This window comes from Giraffa tippelskirchi, chromosome 9 (genome assembly GCF_054371585.1).
Source record: "Giraffa tippelskirchi isolate mGirTip1 chromosome 9, T2T-mGirTip1v1.2.pri, whole genome shotgun sequence".
NCBI lineage: Eukaryota > Metazoa > Chordata > Mammalia > Artiodactyla > Giraffidae > Giraffa > Giraffa tippelskirchi.
In genome coordinates, this window is record NC_137283.1 from 88,114,614 (window position 1) to 88,134,755 (window position 20,142).

The 20,142-nt window shown below is 40.4% G+C and overlaps 1 protein-coding gene and 1 pseudogene across 2 annotated transcripts in view; one reads left to right on the forward strand and one right to left on the reverse strand.

Moving 5' to 3' along the window:
- BCKDHB (branched chain keto acid dehydrogenase E1 subunit beta) overlaps window positions 1-20,142 on the forward strand; it is a 265,276-nt gene that overhangs the window by 39,161 nt on the left and 205,973 nt on the right. The gene's annotated exons all lie outside the window — the stretch shown is intronic.
- Window positions 11,965-12,481, reverse strand: LOC145521642 (UBAP1-MVB12-associated (UMA)-domain containing protein 1-like; annotated as a pseudogene).

Here is a 20,142-nt window from a genome sequence, read left to right on the forward strand (position 1 = left end):
GCACCAAAGAATTGATGCTTTTGAACTGTGGTGCTGGAGAAGACTCTTGAGAGTCCCTTGGACTGCAAGGAGATCCAACCAGTCCATCCTAAAGGAAATCAGTCCTGAATATTCATTGGAAAGACTGATGCTGAAGCTGAAACTCCAATACTTTGACCACCTGATTTGAAGAGCTGACTCATTTGAAAAGACCCTGATGCTGGGAAAGATTGAGGGCAGGAGGAGAAGGGGACGACAGAGGATGAGATGGTTAGAATGGCATCACTGACTCAAAGGACGTGGGTTTGGTTGGACTCTGGGAGTTGGTGATTGACAGGGAGGTCTGGCATGCTGCGGTTCATGAGGTTGCAAAGAATCGGACATGACTGAGCGGCTGAACTGAACTGAACTGAAGTGTTAAAATACCACTGGTTGATATACCACTTATACTTGGTCCCCTATGGGCCTGTAACCCTCATCAAAGTCAGTGTTGGGTGATTCCTGAAGATGCCCAGGGCTCTGTGGTACCGAGTTTGTTCTGTTCTGCCAGGGTCATGCAGTTAACTTTGTGGATCATGTAAGGGTGTTACTCAAATGCCAAGTAAACAGCACAGAGTTCAAGGCCAGACATAGGTTTGCTCAGGTCCAGTCAGGATGGGGGCTTCCACTGGCTTCCAAGTGGACAGCTGCTTAAATAGAACCGCAGTCTATCCGAATCAACTGGCCCTCATTTCCAGGCAGTGTCTTAGAAGGCTTTGGTTGCCTAGGGCTCATTCCTTAACTTGCACAGTCTCCAGGCCTCTACACATATACAGCTGCAGCCAAGAGCATTTGTTCCTCAATCCAGGAGCTACCCTTGATTGTGAGCCCTTCATTCCCACTCCTAGGATATCTTTTTTTTGTTGTTATTGTTATTTTTTAATGGAAATGTCGATGATGTGCAATATTATGTGAGTTTTATGAAATGATCACCACCGTCACTTTGATCACTGTGACCATTTTGATCATCTAGTGACCATCTGTACTCCTGGGATATATCTCGCTTGTGGAAGGTTAGCAGTGGCTGGGCCTCTTGTGTGTAGGGCTTCCAAGGTGGCTCAGTGGTAAAGAATCCACCTGCAGTGCAACAGATGCAAGAGATGCGGGTTCAGTCCCTGGGTTGGGAAGATCCTCTGGAGGAGGAAATGGCAACCCACTCCAACATTCTTTCCTGGAGAATCCCATTGACAGAGGAGCCTGGTGGGTAACAGTCCACGGGGTCGCAAAGAGTCGGACACGTCTGAGTGACTGAACATACATGGGCTTTGAGTGTGTAGCCCTCCTCTGCCCAATGGTAAACCTCTGTCTTTGATGAAGGTGGGTGCCGGCCTCCTGCTGTGCCTATTCATGGTCTTGCTAATGGAACAAGATTGTGATTTCTAGGTTACAACTGCTTGTCACAACTCTGCCACCATGACTGACCGTCCTTCCCTGCCCCACCCCAGCCATCACCCCAGATGGAGAGATTACTCACTGTAGAGTGACTCCAGGTGCTCTTGGCTTCGCCTGCCATGCTGAGAAGGCTCCTCCAGCTGGTGGTCTGGGGTCTTGAAGACTGCTTATGGGCCCCTGTGCCTCTCAGTGCCAGCCCTTAGGATTTCTCTGCTCCCACATGCCTCTCCACTCACAACACTTAAATCCCATTGATTTTCTGGTGTCGTGCAGACATTTTCTCCATTTTATTTTCATTACCACTGTCCTGATAATACTTTACATTCTTAAAATACTTATGGTTTGCAAGGCACTTGTACATGCCTATTGTGTTTGATCCTGGTTGGTAGGCAGGTTAGTGATTTTTATCCTAATTTTATGAATGAAGAGACAGAAGCCCAGTCTAAGATCACACACTCAGAAAGTGGTAGAACCACATCCAAACCTGTGAGTTCTAACCCGAAGCTCACATTTTTGAGCACCCTACTCACTAGTATATATGGGTCAGGAAGATCCCTTGGAGACGGAAATGGCCACGCATTCCAGTATTCTTGCCTGGGAAATCCCTTGGACAGAGAAGCCTGGCAGGCTACAGTTGGTGGGGTTGCAAAGAGTTGGACATGACTAAGCTACTGAGCACTTCTCATCTTTAGCTGCCATTACTCTTTCTAGTCTCTTTGTACTTCGTCTGCCTTGATTCACTTCCCAACTCTGAATTTGCACTTTATTTCTTGCTTCTGTGTCTTTGGTCGCTGTTCCTTCTTCTACCTGTGCCTAGTGAAATTCTGCCCATTTTTTCAGTGCCCAGTTCCAGTGCATTCTCTTTCATGAAACTTGGCATGATTCCTCCAGGCCTGAAAGAATCTCTTCTTCCCCCTCCTCTAATAGCATTTTATTTTTGTATCTCTTTCCTGCATCATAGTTATTTATATTTGTCCTATCTCCTTTTTACCTTGTAGGTTGTTTGAATATTTAAATGTTTAACATTCTTTAAATTGTATCTCATCTCTATCATTTATCGTACCTTGTATATGGCCAAGTACATATTGTGTGAATGTTTATTCCATTGAAGAAAAACACATTATATCAAGTAATACATTCACTGGGTCAGAGTTGAAGTTCTGATGGTGTCAGAAGGATGCAGGGCTTGATATTACACCTTGCCATATCTATCTAGTAACTTAGAAAATTAAACTTGAGTTATCTCCCTTTGTTAGTATATCCTCAGTTTATCCTATTTCTTAGGTATCCTAAGCTCATTTATTGAAGAGCTTATCTAACTTGCAACAAATCAAGCATGTTGTTCATCTTTAAAAAAATTTTTTTAAATTGAAGTATAGTTGATTCCCAATGTTGGGTTAATTATTGCTGTACAGCAAAGTGATTCAGTTATATATATATATATATATATATATATATACACACACACTCACCCCTTCTTTTTTGAAAATATTCTTTTTCATTATGGTTTACCTTAAAATTTCATTTCAATGTTCCATATTTTTAGTAGTCTCCAACTGGTTATTGCTAATATTATTGCATTTCTTGGCAGACAAAAAATCCAACTTCTGAGTCCCAAAGTCATTTTTATTTTGCCCTTTAAGATTTCATTATCATTTATTAAAAAGTAAAAAAATCTTTTTAAGATTTATGCTCAGCTTCCAAGAGCATAGCAAACAGGAAATGTTGAATTTAATTAAAATTTTTGAATAACTCCATCGTAATTAAGATCATGTGAACTGTGATTGACATACTCAGTTGGAGATATTTAATTGAATCTAAACTGATATGAGGACATTCCCTGAAATCTCCCTTATATCTAAATTTTCCTTATATCTAAGTACATGGAAATTATATCTAATTTAATGTAGATATAACTATAACTTTACTCTCAGTAGCATTTTAGTTTTATGCACAAGTTTGTAGATTTCATTGAGTGAACTGTGAACTTCCAGATGTTCAAGCTGGCTTTAGAAAAGGCAGAGGAACCAGAAATCAAATTGCCAACATCCGCTGGATCATTGAAAAAGCAAGAGAGTTCCAGAAAAACATCTATTTCTGCTTTATTGACTGTGCCAAAGCCTTTGACTGTATGGATCACAATAAACTGTGGAAAATTCTTTAAGAGATGGGAATACCAGACCACCTGACCTGCCTCTTGAGAAACCTGTATGCAGGTTAGGAGGCAACAGTTACAACTGGACATGGAACAACAGACTGGTTCCAAATAGGAAAAGGAGGACATCAAGGCTGTATATTGTCACCCTGCTTATTTAACTTATATGCAGAGTACATCATGCGAAACACTGGGCTGGAGGAAGCACAAGCTGGAATCAAGATTGCCGGGAGAAATATCAATAACCTCAGATATGCAGATGACACCACCCTTATGGCAGAAAGTGAAGAAGAACTAAAGAGTCTCTTGATGAAAGTGAAAGAGGAGAGTGAAACATTCAGAAAACTAAGGTCATGGCATCTAGTCCCATCACTTCATGGCAAATAGATGGGGAAACAGTGGCTGACTTTATTTTTTTGGGCTCCAAAATCACTGCTGATGGTGATTGCAGCCATGAAATTAAAAGATGCTTTCTCCTTGGAAGGAAAGTTATGACCAACCTAGACAGCATATTAAAAAGCAGAGACATTACTTTGTCAACAAAGGTCCGTCTAGTCAAGGCTATGGTTTTTCCAGTAGTCATGTATGGATGTGAGAGTTGGAGTATAAAGAAAGCTGAGCACCAAAGAATTGATGCTTTTGAGCTGTGGTGTTGGAGAAGACTCTTGAGAGTCCCTTGGACTGCAAGGAGATCCAACCAGTCCATCCTAAAGGAAATCAGACCTGGGTTTTCATTGGAAGGACTGATGTTGAAGCTGAAACTCCAATGCTTTGGCCACCTGATGCGAAGAGCTGACTCATTGGAAAAGACCCTGATGCTGGGAAAGATTGAGGGTGGGAGGAGAAGGGGACAACAGAGGATGAGATGATTGGATGGCATCACCAACTCAATGGACATGAGTTTGGGTAAACTCTGGGAGTTGGTGATGGACAGGGAGGCCTGGCGTGCTGCGGTTCATGAGGTTGCAAAGAGTCAGACATGACTGAGCAACTGAACTGAACTTGTAGAGTTCATACTGGCTTTTCAGGATAGAAACATATATACATTTATGAAAAGTAAGTGCGCTATATTGCAATGCAATTAATTATTGACTCAAAGTTTGAAGCACCTCTTTTAAAGGTTCTTGTAAAGAAATTCTCATGTGGTTTCTTGATCATTTTTAAAATCACTGCTTTAAAGATGCTTTTTATTTTACTTTGTTGTTGGTAAGTAGATTACATGCTGTGATGGCTTAAACCTGCTCTTTTATTTGCTTTAGTTTTTGGAGAAACATCAGGGAATTTGAGGACATTGTTTATGAAGAATTTTTACATTCAGATTAAATGTTCAGAATTATTTTGCTTCTGTGACTGTGGTGCCAGATTATTAAGTTCTAATTTGATATATTTTAGCATTGATGAGTTGAGTAATTTGCAATAGCCAATTTAGGAAAGAAACTTCTCTAATAGAATAGAGCAAATCTTCATAAAGGAACCAAGGCTACACTTAAATCAAGACTCAGTTTCCTTTTTTGAAGATATGGAGCTGGTGAGAAGATATTCAACAGTGGTAGGATTTGATGATTCTATAATTCATTTTCCTGCTCCCTGCCCCTTTCATTTGTTGCTATTCTTTAGTCATTAAGTTGTATCTGACTCTTTTACAACCCCATAGACTGTAGCCCACCAGGCTCTTGTCCATGGGATTTTCTAGGCAAGAATATGGGAGTGGGTAGCCATTCCCTTCTCGAGGGGATCTTCCCAACCCAGGGATTGAACCTGCATCTCCTACATTGTCATGCAACTATACTCCAATAAGAGGTCTAAAAATAGGATAAAAGTGATTGCAGTTAAGATAGGAAAAAAATAAAATTTAAAAGTTTTAGTGTCAGTGATAATCTTAAAAAATAATATAAGCATATCACCTGCATCACCTGCTATGTAATCAAATATTGCCCTGTGATAAAACTGGTGTTTGCGTTGCCTGTGTTTGTGCTACTTCACAGGGTCTGAAATATATGAAGTGTTCACTGAGATTCAGATAACAAACTGTGCTAATATTAATAGCATCCCTGTGTGCCATACCCAGAGGAACCAGCATTATAGTGATAACACATTCAAGTCACAGACAGATGAATTTCACAGATTCCACTTAACTTTCAACAGTTCATTAGTAGTTAGTATATCAATAAGTAAACACTGAAGAATTTTCTATACCTGATTCCAGTAGTAATTGAATATTTACACATTTGATAAGGATTTCAATGTGGTTGTGATAACAACTTTATTTCAAAGTACATTCCTTAAAATTAGCATTCAAGGAATGCTGTGGGTATGTTTTTTTTTTTTAGTGTGAGGTCTGATTATCAGTTGTCAAAGAAAGCCATGAGGTTACATATATTATTATATATAGTGAATTTAAGTGAAAAGGCATTTTTTCATTAGAATGATTAAAAAAATGAAGATTATATGTAGAATCTGATCTGACGCTACATTGCTACAGCAGAAAACCATTATTTGTTATACTTCAGTTTTGCTGTTAACTTGAATTTAATTGGTTATCAGGTGTTTATTTTTTTGTATTTAAGATTTTTGCCTTTTTCTTTTAATAAGGGTAATAAATGCTGAGTTTAATTTTGTGTGTATTAATATATATTAAAATTTATTTAAGTTGACATTAGAAGTACAAGAGAATATCTTTCCCTTAAAAGTTATCCATCTAGTACTTTGTTTGAGAAATCGTGGTCTCTGATGTTGAACGTTATTATGTCTCAAACTTAGTGGCTCACCCCAACCAGATGTTCCCTATTTCAGTTTCTGTTCGTTGATTTTATGCTGCTACTGCTAAGTCGCTTCAGTCGTGTCCGACTCTGTGCGACCCCATAGACGGCAGCCCACCAGGCTCCGCCGTCCCTGGGATTCTCCAGGCAAGAATACTGGAGTGGGTTGCCATTTCCTTCTCCAGTGCATGAAAGGGAAAAGTGAAAGTGAAGTCGCTCAGTCGTGTCTGACTCTTAGCGACCCCATGGACTGTAGCCTACCAGGCTCCTCCGTCCATGGGATTTTCCAGGCAAGAATACTGGAGTGGGGTGCCATTGCCTTCTCCGATGTTGATTTTATAATTTCCCAAAATTTTGGCCATCATTTATTTTAATGTTATTTTGGTCATTCAGTTTTTTCATTTATAACATATTTAAAAAATGTTATATGTTAAAGACTATTTAAGGCACTAGAGATGACTGAAGATAGTTCTCTTCTTTATGCCTGGGTGAGCCTGTAGTCTCTTCACTGTCACATTTTCCCATTATTTAAATGAAAAATTTCATGTATGTATTATTACATATCAATTTCAACTAAACTATAATCTGCCTTCCTGGCATATCTCTGTGTTTAGAATGCTTGATGGATCATTGTTAAAAAGTTGCACTGAAATTGTTAGTTGTTCAGTCGTGTCCGACTCTTTGTGACCCCATGGATTATAGCCCGCCAGGCTCCTCTGTTCATGGAATTCTTCAGGCAAGAATACTGGAGTGGGTTGCCGTTCCCTTCTCCAGGGCATCTTCCCGACCCAGGGATCAAACCCGGGTCACCACATCCTCATTGTCACAGACTAAGTGCCTTTTAGCCCAGGCATGATGGGCCTTTTAAATCTGGTCATTCAAGCAAAACTATTGAATGACTACTAAGTTCAAAGCATTGTGCTAGGTACTACTGAGTGTTCAAAGATGAGTGAGATGTAGCCTGTATTCTCAGTAGAGGAGCTCATGGATTCTAATCTGATCATTAAATCCTTGGAACTGATTTGGACTTCGTGGGACTGGGACATTGTTGGTTCTGCACCTAGAGTTGTAGACTCATTAGTTACAGTGAGACTTCTGCATTTCATCTATCCATTCATTGAGTAAACATTTACTAGGCACATTTGCTCCTGGTTGATTTTTATCATCTTTAATTTTCCTGTCTTATCAATTATAATAACCCAGATCTATTTCCCAGGAGTATTCAAAATATAATAGAGGTAGAATCTATAGGACAAGACACCCAAACAGCACTTTCTATCTGTGGTAGCCTAGAGGCTACAATTTGGAGAATGTTGCTATAAGATCATTGTAAATAGAGGCGAATTTACTAAATCTGGAAACCTTGGAACCTGGCACCTTCTGAAAGCAGAAAGGAACTGTCCAGAAGGGATACAGTTCCAAGGATTGCCTTGGCCAACTTGTGGGATCTCTGGAGCCATGATGACCCTTTCGAGTTGTCCCTAGTTGATCTGAAATGATCAGTCCTTTATACACTGATCGGTTATTGGATAGTGACCACCAAGCATGACCTTGAACGTGGAGGTTCGGTGTAGTGAGGCAGTCTCTGAAGGGGTGACAACGGTGTCAGTTTGCTGAGAGCACTCTTAGGAACCTGAGCAACAAGCTCTTCACATGGGGGAGCTGGGCTGCACCCCTCAGACTGCCCCCTCCAGGTAGTACACCATGACTGCTACCTTGATGGCGGGAGTGCTAAGTCAACTCTTCCATTTTCTGGTTATGGACCATGAGTAGCCTAATTTAGGATGCTTATCTATGGCAGATTAATTATGGCTAAGGTGAGTACTTGGTTTATATTTCCCCTATAAGTTTCCACTTGTGTGTATTAGTTGTTCAGTTGTGTCCAACTCTTTGCAATCCCCTGAACTGTAGCTCTCCAGGCTCCTCTGTCCATGGAATTCTCTGATCAACAATTTGAGTGGGTAACCTTTCCCTTCTCCAGGGGATCTTCCCAACCCGGGGATAGAACGTGGGTCTCCCGCATTGCAGGCATATTTTTTACCATCTGGGCCACCAGGGAAGCCTAAGTTTCCATAATATTCCTTACTCTAATAATAAGTTTTGCTTTACCAAGGACAGTCCTGTTTTCTGACTACTCAGGTTAGGACTGTTGATCAATTAACATCTGTTAATTATCTTTGGTATCCTAACACTCCCAGACATATTTCCGTTTGGATGATAACTTGTATGCTCCTCTTGCTTAATATGTTTAGAAAAATTTATTTGCCTATTTATCCTCTAAATGTTTCTCTGGCCTGTTTATATAATGTATGCAACATTCTGTTCTTTTCTACCTCTTATTTTAAAGAGGCAGAAGTGATCTGGATTAACTTTGTATTTTTACTTTATTTGACCCACAAACAAATGCCTTTCATCTTGATTAAATTCTTCATCTGCAAACTTTAAACTGTGAAATCACGGCATATTCCAAAAAGTGTGTGATTAAAATTTCTTGTCATTAGGTGCTAAGTGGTGTCCAACTCTTTTGCAACCCCATGGACTATAGCCTGCCAGGTTCCTCTGTCCATGGGATTATCTAGGCAAGAGTACTGGATTGGGTTGCCATTTCCTTCTCTAGGGGACCTTCCTGACCCAGAGATCAAACTTGAGTCTCCCAGTATTGGCAAGTGGATTCTTTACCACTGAGCCACCAAGAAGTCTATTGTGATTAAAATGACTAAAATATATTTCCTGTGTCTCCCTACCCCTTGCCCCATTAAAATTGTATTGAATTCCAGAAAAATAAACGACCCAATCAAAAAATGGGCCAAAGAACTAAACAGACATTTCTCCAAAGAAGAAATACAGATGGCTAACAAACACATGAAAAGATGCTCAACATCACTCATTATTAGAGAAATGCAAATCAAAACCACAATGAGGTATCATTTCACACCAGTCAGAATGGCTGCTATCCAAAAGTCTACAAGCAATAAATGCTGGAGAGGGTGTGGAGAAAAGGGAACCCTCTTACACTGTTGGTGGGAATGCAAACTAGTACAGCCACTATGGAGAACAGTGTGGAGATTCCTTCAAAAACTGGGAATAGAACTGCCATATGACCCAGCAATCCCACTGCTGGGCATATACACCGAGGAAACCAGAATTGAAAGAGACGCGTGTACCCCAATGTTCATCGCAGCACTGTTTACAATAGCCAGGACATGGAAGCAACCTAGATGTCCATCAGCAGACGAATGGATAAGGAAGCTGTGGTTCATATACACAATGGAATATTACTCAGCCATTAAAAAAATACATTTGAATCGGTTCTACTGAGATGGATGAAACTGGAGCCCATTATACAGAGTGAAGTAAGCCAGAAAGAAAAACACCAATACAGTATACTAATGCATATATATGGAATTTGAAAGATGGTAACGATAACCCTATATGCAAGACAGAATAAGAGACACAGATGCATAGAACAATTTTATGGACTCTGAGGGAGAAGGTGAGGGTGGGACGTTCTGGGAGAATAGCATTGAAACATGTATATTATCATATGTGAAACAGAACACCATTCCATGTTCGATGCATGAGACAAGGGCTCAGGGCCGGGGCAATGGGATGACCCAGAGGGATGGGATGGGGAGGGAGGTGGGTGGGGGGTCCAGGAAGGGGAACACATGTAAACCCATGGCTGGTTCATGTCAATGTATGGCAAAAACTATTACAATATTGTAAAGTAATTAGCCCCCAACTAAAATAAATAAATTTATAAAAAAAAAATTGTATTGAATATCTATAATGACATTTATTTCCTGTGGTTTATTTTGTATCTGAGTCACAAATGTTTATGTCCTTATTTATCTTTCTGTTCAAGGAATCTGGGATTTGAGCTATTTCTCTGATGAAGTTGATCTTTTTTTCTGGAAGGATAGTCTGACCTATTCAGATTTGTGTCCTGAGGAAATACTGGTTACTTAGAGATAGGCAGTTTTACAGCTGGTTTTTAAGAATTTTTTTTTCCAGTTTTTAAAAATTCATGTTTATTTAAATATCTTTTATAGACAAATTAAAATACTTATAAGCATAGTTATAACATGGTAGACATACATATAAATGAAATGTATAAGTACTTCAGACAAAATTTAACACATATTAGACAAACGGAAAACATACTTACATTTGGTGTTAAGGTATATTTACATGAATATTGAAAAAAATGTTTTCACAAAAACTGCTATAAAATGTTCACATTTGTCTTATAATAAGTTAGATTTCCTACACTGATGTTTTATGAAAATTATGTAAAGATCTAATTTAGTCATTCACCTCATATGGTACCATTATTTGGAAATAAAGCATATTTTTGTCAATAGAAATGTACATTTAACTCTTAATCATGTAACAGTTTATCAAGACCATGCAACATTTATTAAACAAACATGCATGCCACATTAAAACTTAATTCATGTACTTTTGTGCACAGTGTTTAGTTTTGCTATGGCACTCTATCTTCGTGAAAAATATATTTAAGATTTGGCACAGAATCAATAAATTGTTTTGGCACTAATCAGAACAAATGTGATTTAAATTTTTCATGGCGTAGAAAATACTCTATCACAATTTATCTCTTCCCTTTATAGTTTATGGACCAATGGCAGTTTTCTATTTTAGTCAGAATAGACAATGGATATTCACAAATTAAAAGCCCTATCTAGGTGTTTTGCTTACACTCTAGCTGGAAATGAATCAGCTGTAGTTTTTCTGGCAATGAAACATTTCCTTCTGTATTGTGGCCAACAAATGTGTAAATAAGGGCTTTACAGCAATAATACATATCATAAGCTTCTTTTCTCTGCAAGGCAGAGAGGTTGGAAGGAAATGCGGATCTCTTCATAAACTGGAAATACAAGAGGTAAGGAGAGAAAATGCCAACTGGAGCAGAAGCAGGGGATGTTCTTGGTGAGAGAGCAAACCATGAAGTAGCAAAAAATAAAGACAGGAACCCGGGTCTCCATCAAGGTGGAGAAGACTGCCATGGGCTTAAAGGAAAATCTGTCATTCAAAAGAAACAGTATCCAGAGCATTCTTGATACAGCATTCTTGTCTCAGCAAACTACTGTTGCTTTCTAGGAAAAGTTGTAAATTTCCACATCAGTGTCTAAATTAAGACTGAAGAAATTAAGCTAACTGGCAACTTTTTTTTTTTTTTTGGTCTGGATTCATTCATAAACACAGTGAAAGGAGAAAGGGGATAACATTAAGTTTTCCTCCAAACCAGAGAAGTCACACTCAAAGTAGAGATTTCAGAGTTGTGCTAAAAAGTGTCTCAGTTCTTTTTCACAGTTTTTCCAAGATAAATGTGAGGTGCTGTATTTTTAGAGACTGGTTGACAAAATCTCCTTTCAAAAAGCCTTGATAAATTAATCTTTGTATTTATTACTAGGGAAAAAGGAAGTAGATCTTAGGTTTAATTTTTATACAAACATGCTTTATTCTAAAAAAAATAGAGCAATGAATATATTATTATTTGCTTCATGATCCTTGCTTTCTGAGGACCTTTAAGGGCCTTTACAAAAAACATCAGACAAGTGAAATAAAGTCGGCAAACTCTTGTTTTAAAGTTTGTTAAGGTGCACACAGATGTAACGATTACGAACCATAGAGTACTGAGTTTTCAAGAGTGAAATCATACTAAAACCTTGGGAAGGTTTCGCTGACGTCACAGGAGAGTAAGTGGTCGGGAAGGTCACTGGTGGTGCCCTGCACGGCGCTCGTGTGGGACCATGGTGAAGGGTACGTCGCTCAGAAGCTCGGCTGTTAGTGAGCTGTTCTCCAGGGTCTGGCCTGCCTTCTTTTCCATCTCAGGCCCTGCCACAGTCACACTGGATGAGCGTTTCTTTGCCAGTTTACATTGTTAATTCCTTGCAGAGATGAGTCATGACAGAAGTTCGAAACCAGTTCCCTCATTCATCTGTGGGCTTATCCCCCTGAGCTGTGAATGACCAGGCTCCTCCAAAGGCTGGTTGTCTTCTCCCTCTGAAGTGTTGCCTCTTGCTTCCACTCTTTGTTCATGTGCTGTATCTCCTAAAAGGACAAATCCTTCTGCTTCTGTCTCTGGTACCGACGGCTTTTTAGATTCGGGAGGCTTTCTGAAGAAGTGAAACATTGTTGTCTCTGCTGTTACCTGATGCTTGAACCGCAGGCCCCCGTTGTACCGGCCCCGGAGCCCACCGCCTTGCTGCCGGGGTTCAGCTTTTTCAGAAAATTTTATTGGAAAATATTTAATTTTTACCCTGGGTAGATTTAATAGCTTACAAGACCACTTTATTCACAAGGAAAACTAATTTAGAACTAGCTATGGGGTTCCAAAGATACTGAGGTCTTCAGTTTTTTTAACCTGCCAGGAGGTAATTAGTTGTCACCTTAAACCACGACTACTTCTTTTTCCTAATTGTTGTTTATTTGGACTCTTCTCACTGTTTCTGGCCTTTGCTTGTAGCCGAGATGTTGTCATAGAGAATGGGGTTCACTGGTGGACTTGATTTGCCCATTTGTGATTCTTTGGACAGAGAAGTCAGCTGCTGTTGTTTTGATGTTTGGCATCATTTAGTGGATGGTAACTTCAACAGAGAGTATGCTGCCAGTGATGTCCAACTTCTTAATCACATTCCCTTTATAAAAAAAAATTTAGAAAGTAGTGGTATGACTTTATACTTAATTTTCAACAAATGAGAAGTTGAAGTCATTTATTTAAATGTTCAATCATCTACACTTATGCATTCTTCACGCTTTCATTGACTCAGGGGATCATGGAGTTACACAAAGATATTAGCCTAAAACTTAAGCAAAGGTAGCAAAATATAAGAAAATGGTATGCTGTATGAATATCTTTTTTCACTCTTTAATTTTTAAAATTTATTTTTTATTGAAGTATAGTTGACTTACAATGTTGCGTTAGTTTCTGGCGTACTGCAAAGTGATTTAGTTATACATATATATATTCTTTTTCATATTCTTTTCCATTATGGTTTATCATAGGATATTGAATGTGGTTCCCTGTGCTATACAGTAGGACCTTGTAGTTTTATCCATCCTATATATAATAGTTTGCATCTGCTAATCCCAAACTCCCAATCCATTCCTACCCACCCCCTCCAACCCTGGGAACCACAAATCTGTTCTCTATGTCTGTGAGTCTGTTTCTGTTTCATAGATAAGCTCATTTGCATTCCATTTTAGATTCCACATATAAGTGATATCATATGGTATTTGTCTTTCTCTTTCTGACTTCCCTCGCTTAGTATGATAACCTCTAGTTCCATCCATGTTGCTGCAAATGAATATATTCTATTCTTGTTACTGTATCATCAGTAACCATAAGTTTACCTGAAATGTTAATCTTACTCAATTATCTTAAGTTCAGTAAGAAGTAATTCAGATGTTACTTATTCTTTTCTGACTCAGTCCAAGGCTGTTGGGGATTGAAGAACTTCCAGAGTAGGCATACGTTTTACCTTCATATGAACTCACAGCCACTAACCCCCTAAGTAAACATTAGTTGAGTTTGTTTGCAGTACTTTGTATGGGTCCCTCTTACAACAATCTTGGAGCCTCAGAAATAGATTTGTCCTTATAGCCTTTAGCTGCCTTTGAAACATAGGAATTGCAGCTGATCTTAGATTTTATTTATCACTTTGTTGAATGTTTTAAGTTGTCATGTGTTTCAGGAATATCCATTTTTTGTACCACCTGACCTAAAGGCTGTGGTCTCTGTGAGATTATGTAATCACATCCTTAATGCGTATATATAATCACTACTTAAACGTACTGAATTCCAGAAGTTTGGTTCCAAATAGCAAAAAGTTGAGTTTGGTTATCTCAGAAAGTACAGAAACATTCACATAGAATTGATTTTTTTTTTCTTAAGATTTTTTTTTTTTGATGTGAACTGTTTTTAAAGTTTTCATTGAATTTGTTACAATATTGATTCTATCTTATGTTTTGGTTTTTTGGCCTCAAAGCATGTGGGATCTTAGTTGTCAGATCAGGGATTGAACCCATATCCTCTGCATTGAAAGGTGAAGTCTTAACCACTGGACTATCAGGGAAGTCCCTAGAGTTGAATTCTAAATCCAAAGAAGCCTAGCTCTTATTATCTAATTTAATCTTTCAAAATAAACATTTATTGAATGTTTGCAATAAATAATTCAATAACGTATTGACTATCAAGTGCTAATGCTGTCCTTCCTTGTTGCCTGCTGACTCCAGGCCAGCCCTCTCTGTCTGTAGCGTGGCTCACCGCCAGCCTCACCAGCACTCCTGTCAGTATCCACATGGATGCTCTTGTTAATTTTTTATCCTTTGCTGTTGGGATCGCGTGTTCCATCCTACCTTAGCTTTTCACTTTTATGATCCTACCCCAGACTGTCATTCCTAGTCCCTCCATCCTCTCAATTTGAAACCTTCCCAACTCTGACCTCCACCTTGAACCTCCCAGCTCACTGCCTCTCATGCCTCCACTCTAACAATCCTTTGACTATCTTGAACCTTGAAATTCATGAATCCTGCCACCCTATCACTGACTCTCACTCCCCTGATGACCTTTCTTCCCTTTATACCCACTTTAAATTCCATGCCACGATTTGCTTGGCAAAATTCAATGCTGGTTAAATCCATCATTGTCTATATCCTCAATCCTGAGTTGAATATTGTTGGAGCAAAACATATCATCTTGTCAAGTGAACTCACTTTCAGCTCAATACTGGTGACCTTCAGGGCCCACCCAGGCTACCTGTTCCCGTATGACTATTTCATATGCTCTTTCCTCGACACTGCCTCCCCAGAATTCCCTCACGGTCCAGTGGTTGAATTCCACACTTGCGCCGCAGGGGGCACGGGTTTGATCCACGGTCTGGGGACTAAGATCCTGCATGCCACAGAGCGACAAAAACAAAACAAAACAAAAACCCACTACCTCCCCCATCCTTGTGTGTGTGTGTGTGTTAGTTGCTCAGTCGTGTCTTTGAGACTCCATGGACTGTAGTCCGCCAGGCTCCCCCATCCTTCTCTTAGCTAATAGTCTAATTCACATTTTACTAAGACAGATGGAGCCAACGGAGAACTTCGGCAAACTCGCCACTGCATCTCTCCGTGTTCCAGCGTCGGTGCCCACACGTGCCTTCCCTCCGAATGAACATAAAGGTCCTGTCACTCTCCACACCAGACCGCTTCCTCCCCGTCACCGTCTCAAGCACATGGTCCCACTCGTTCTTCCTTCTCTCCCTTTCGTTAGTTTTCTCATCCATCAGTTCTCCCCCTCTACTCACCATTTCTGCTGCTGCTGCTGCTAAGTCACCTCAGTCGTGTCCGACTCTGTGTGACCCCAGAGACGGCAGCCCACCATGCTCCCTTGTCCCGGGGATTCTCCAGTCAAGAACACTGGAGTGGGTTGCCATCTCCTTCTCCAGTGCATGAAAGGGAAAAGTGAAAGTGAAGTCGCTCAGTCGTGTCCGACTCTTCCCGACCCCATAGACTGCAGCCCACCAGGCTCTTCCGTCCATGGGATTTTCCAGGCAAGAGTACTGGAGTGGGTGCCATTGCCTTCATTTCTACCAGCCTGCAAATACCCTTCTCTTTCTTCAATCTTAAAATGATCCCTCCACTGATTCCATATTCTTCTCCAGCTAGTTTTTGCTCCTTTTTCTCTCACACCTTGTCTTTTTAGCACTGGGTTTCTCCTCTCTATGTACCCTTTTAAATGTACTTGGGGGTCTCATCCAGTCCCATGTTTTTTAATCTTCATGCTGAAGACTTCCAACTCATACACCTCACAGTCCAATGAACGGCTTTCCCTCTGTGTCTAAAAGGCACATCTCAGACGTGGGGCTGCTGATCTCTCACCTCCACCTGCTTCATAATTTCCCTTCCTTGAGTGGTGGTAACTGTCCTCAGGCTGCCCGAGTCAAACAGTCTCTAAGTCATCCCAAGCACTTCTCTGACTCCTGCTTCAGGCCCGTTTCTGCAGTAAATCCTTCCGACGGGATCTTTAGACTGTCTGCATGCTCGCACCTTTGCTGCTCTTCTGTCATCATTGCTTGCTGGAGTGATTGCAGCCTCCTGTTGTCAGTCTTGCTGGGTCCATATTTGCCTATTTACAGGCTGGTCACCAAGGGCAGCCAGCAGGCTCCTGCTGGAATGTGATTTGGAGGATGGGGTGACTTTGTTCCATGACTTCCCATCTTGCTCACGTGCTTACTGACTCATTCTCACAGGCAAAGTCAGAATGTTTACAGTGACCGCCCCCCTGCCCAAGGCCCTATCTGACCTCTCCCACCTCCGCAGCCCATCCCCTTCACTCTTCAACCTCATGTCTTCCCACGATTTCTCTTACTCCACACCAGGCCCTCTGGACTTGATAACTTGCCTCTAATATGCTGAGCAGGTTTATACCCCAGGACCTTTGCACTCACTGACCCCTCTGTCCATAACATTTATGGCCTGGGCTGTATGCACAGTACATTTCCTCACTTTCTTCAGCTCTTCCTTTAAATATCATCAGACAGTGGTGCCTCCCTGATCTTCCTGGCTAAGACCACTGGAGTCCCACGTCCTCTCCCCTAAACATTCCCTGCTTTACTGTTCTCTCTAGCTCTTGTCATTCTCTGATACACCATGTATTTTACTCATTTGTTTATTTTAGTTAGTTAAATTTATTTATTTACTTATTTCTGGCTGTGCTGGGTCTTTACCGCTGCACGCCGGCTCTCTAGTTGCCGTGAGGCATGGGCTACTGTCTAGTTGCAGTGCAGGGGTGTCTCATTGCGGTGGCTTTTTTTTGTGGAGCACAGGCTCTCGGACATGAAGGCCGAGTAGCTGTGGTGCACGAGCTTAGCTGCCCCATGGCATGTGGAACCTTCCTGGATTGGGAATCGAACCCGCGTCCCCTGCATTGGCAGGTGGATTCTTAATCACTGGACCACCATGGAAGTCCTTCGTCATTTATTTTGTTTTTATTTTCTGTTTCTCCTGACTAGTAAGTTCCATGAGGATAGGATTTTTTTTTTTTTTTCGGTTTTGTTTGCTGCTGTGTCCTCTGCATCGAGAATAGAGTCTAGACAATATTAGGTACCTTATAAACATTTGAACAAGTGTATGAATTGTTTTAATTTTTTCAGTATTGTGAGCGATTTGTTGCAGATAATGAAACTGAGCCTTAGGAAGTGTAGTAATTTGTAGTGATAGTAGTTAAACCCAGAACTGGCTTGACTCAGAGTGCAATCCCTGTATGCATTAATTCACCCATTGGAATATGACGTGTATGAACTTTATGTTAGGTTGATTGCATTCTAAAGAAGTTACCAGTATTGTACATTTTATTTATGCTCTTACCCTCCATTATGATCTCTTTGGGAGAAAATAGAAACAGATTTTTAAAAAATTTATATGTTTTTCTTTTCTTTTCAAAACAGATCTTTAACACTTAATTCTTGTTGAAGCAGTTTCTGTTAGATCATAGGAAGTTGTTGGAGAGAGTTATTAAACAGTTTCCTTAAACCATTTTGAAGTAAGAGCTATAGGAAACTCAACTTTTGCCTTCTAGCAGTAAAAAGGGCTATACTAACTGAGATGAAAAATATCTGAATCTGGGCGCTTGAAGCAGCAAAGAATAGGTAGGAATCCTGTTCATCTGGTGATGGTGCTTCCAGTGTTTCAGGGGTAGAGATTCTGCATTTGGCAGCTGGAATCTGTGTTCATTTTCAGTTAATGAATTGTGCTTGGTCAGTGGAAGCATAGCTCTTTAGCAGTTACCAAGCTACTTGCAATCAGATGGGGAACTGATGAAGGATGGAGATGACCATTTTAGTAGATAGTCCCAGGTCCCAATAAGTATGAATCATGCTGTAAGTTTCTGCAGCTGCCTTGAGAGTACAAACTGTAGGATGTGTCTACTGGGTGTTTCCCGACACTTCCCGTCTGTGTGGTTCACTGTCAAAGGAATGACTGAACTCAAGTGAGTTCTGTGCACCAGGAAGAATGGGTATCCTTGGGTTATGGACACGAAGCATGAATCCTGATCAGTCACCAGACTTTTGGTCCCCTGGCTAGATTGTTGGCTAGGCCATTGCTTATGTCTGACAAGCTCTCTGAAATGAGCACTTTACACGAAATCCTGATATTGGCCAAGTGGTGGTAAAATTTCAGGTGACAACTGAGTTGTATGATGCAAACAATGTATCCTGCAGATTAGTAGAAATCAGAGCTCCCAATGCAGAGGGCCAGGGCTCAATCCCTGGTCATGGAACCAGATCCCACATACTGCAACTAAGAGCCTGCATGCTGAAATGAAGATCAAAGATTTTGCGTGCCGCAACTAAGACCTGGCACAGCCAAATAAATAAATAAATATTAAAAAAAAAAAAAAAGTACTGAGTCTGTGTGTCTTCGTTTTAGCTGTCCCAAGTCATACAGCCTGGACAGGTCTCCCAGGGGAGCCTGTCCCGCTCGTGCTTCCTTTCCTTCAAGGGTCAAGTCTCCTCCTGTTCAGGCCTGCTTTTTGGTTCTCCCGTGCCTTTAAGTAGCTGTTGGTTATATTCTCTCCAGATTTGTAATCATTCGATGTGGGAGTGTTAGTATGAAGAAAGCTACTCTGCCATGACCAAGATTGGAATTTCAATAAGTACTAACTGAAAGTGAAAGTGAAGTCGCTCAGTTGTGTCCGACTCTTTTCAACCCCATGGGCTGTAGCCATGAGGCTCCTCTGTCCATAGGATTTTCCAGGCATGAGTACTGGAGTGGGTTGCCATTTCCTTCTCCAGTAAGTACTAACACATAGTTTTTTCATTATCATTCAGTTCAAAATATTTTTTGGTTTCCATTATAATTTCTTCTCTGGGACATGGGATATTTAGCCATGTATTTAATGCTTTTTTTAGGCTTAAAATTTTTTTTGAGGCATTGTCCTCTGTTGTCCCCTTCTCCTCTTGCCTTCAATCTTTCCCAGCATCAGGATCTTTTCTAATGAGTCGGCTCCTTGCATCAGGTGGCCCAAAGTATTGGAACTTCAACTTCATCATCAGTCCTTCCAAAGAATATTCAGGATTGTTTTCCTTTAGGATTGACTGGTTTGATCTCCTTGCAGTCCAAGGGACTCTCAAGAGTCTTCTCTAACACCACAGTTCAAAAGCATCAATCACAGAAAACTAACCAAAGTGATCACATGGATCACAGCCTTGTCTAACTCAATGAAATTAAGAGCCATGCTGTGTCGGACCACCCAAGATGGATGGGTCATGGTGGAGAGTTCTGACAAAACATGGTCTACTGGAGAAGGGAACGGCAAACCGCTTCAGCATTCTTGCCTTGAGAATCCCATGAGCAGTATGAAAAGGCTGTACATTATGCGGCTTTTTTATTTTGTAACTGGAAGTTGTAACTTTTGACCACCTTCACTCATTCTTATTAACCCCCATCTCTACTTCTGGCAACCACCAACCTGTTCTCAGTGCTTATGAGCCTGGTTTTTTGTTTTTGTTTCTTTTTTTTTTTTTCCCTCCAGATTATACATGTGAATAAAATCACACAGTGTTTTTCTTTCTCTGTCTGACATATTTTACTTAGCAAAATACCCTCTAGGTCTGTCCATGTTGTTCCAAATGGCAAGATTTCATTCTTTGATATGGCTGAGTAATATTCCATTGTGTATGTATGTGTATGTGTGTGTGTGTCTGTCTATCTATATCTATCTATCTATCTATCTATCTGTATCACATCTTCTTTATCCATTCATCAATCAATGGACACGCAGGTTACTTCCATATCTTGGCTATT